Raw genomic sequence first — 1,726 nt, 5'->3', positions numbered from 1 at the left:
CTACTATTTCTCTATTGAGGTCCTCATTGAGATTATCTATTCTCCCCTTAAATTTTTTGAGCATCCTTATAACCAATGTTTTGAACTCTGTCTCTGGTAGGTTGCTTGCCTCCATTTCGTTTAGCTTATTTTCTGGAATTTTCTTCTGTTGTTTCATCTGTGGCACATTTCTTTGTTTTTTGTTTGTTCGTTTGTTTGTTTTATTTTTATTTTTTATTTTTTCCATTTTAGTTGCATTTCTGTGTTTGTTTCTATGTATTAGGAATATTGTTATATCTTTCAGCTTGGCCATGTTGTCTTATGTATCAAGTGTCCTGTGTGGTTCAGTGGTGCAGTCTTCCTGATCACCTGTACCAGGGATTTTGGGTGTGTTCCTTGTATGGTTGTATGTGTTCTCCTGTTGTAGCTAAGCCTTGATTGCTGTTAGCATGTTAGTGGGTGGAATTGACTCTCAAGCTGACAGGATGTGGGGATTGGCCACATCCGCAGGTTATGAGCTGCTATGTGGGGGCTGATCACACTGAGTGGGATTTGTTCCAGCAGGCTCATGTACGTGTTGAGACCACCCTTTGAGTGTGCCATTTACGGATAGAGTCAGGTGGTGCTCTGTTGTGGTCTGACATCAGCCTTCAGGTGTGTTAGTTCTGGGGTCCCTTGGGAAGGGCTCCCATGTAGGTCAAAGTCAGTCACTGCCTTTCTTAGCATTGATATGTCATTCGTGTGTATCTTGGCTTGATAGCTTCAATCTAAAATTCTCCTCAAAATGTTTGCTGGTGATGTCTGGGGATTCTCATGTTATGCATGAGCATTTCCATAAAGTTTTCATAATATTCCTGATTGTTGGCTTGTTGTCTTTGAAAGTTGCCCCTCTCAAAACTGTTATTGCTACTGAGCTCCCAGTTAAATTCTCGCCAATTCCTCTGTGTGCTTGCTGTCTCTTGCAGCCCTGATTTACTGGTGGAAGGAAACTGTTCTCACAGGCCCCAGATCTCATCTCAAGTGTCCACAACTAACTCCAATGTCTTCCCTAATTGAATAAGCATTTACTAAATTACTAAATGTAGTCTTATTACTAAATTAGTAAATGGTTATCCCATCAGAAGGAGATCTATGTCATCTGCCATTCTTAAAAAGATCCCCTTCTTTAAATGAAAAGATCTTTATGTTTTCATTAGTAATTAATGTGTTAATATGCAAATATATTTTTAATATTTCAATATTTTCAGTTGGTTTAGTTACTAACACCTGGAACAATCATGGTTTGTTCAACTTAAAATATACTTATAAGGGCATTTTTGGAAAAAACTTGAAAAAAGCCTGAATATTTAATCCTCTTATTCTCTTGAAAATACATTTATGTTCTTTGGGGACAAAGAAACAACAGTAACACCAAATACCTTGACTCAAACATTCAAAACATAAAGCTTTCCAAGTTGAATATTTCCTGGCCCAGTTTCATGTAATATTCAAACTGAAAAATACATTAGGAATTATATATTCCTTTCTTTCCTTGAACAGATGTGAAAAGAGAGGCCCAGTGACAGGTCTAATGTAATACTTTTATTTTAAGCCTAATTAGACCCTAAATCTTAACTTTCAGTCAAGACTTCTTTTCATGTTTATCTCTAAGACTTTTATCCATAAATAAATGAAGAGGTCACATTCCATATTTCTAATATCTCATCACTCTCTATAAAGATTAATTATTCAATGGAGATGTTTATTT

The sequence above is a fragment of the Pteropus vampyrus genome, unplaced genomic scaffold, assembly GCF_000151845.1.
Source record: "Pteropus vampyrus isolate Shadow unplaced genomic scaffold, Pvam_2.0 Scaffold4, whole genome shotgun sequence".
Lineage (NCBI taxonomy): Eukaryota > Metazoa > Chordata > Mammalia > Chiroptera > Pteropodidae > Pteropus > Pteropus vampyrus.
This window is presented reverse-complemented; position numbering follows the sequence as displayed.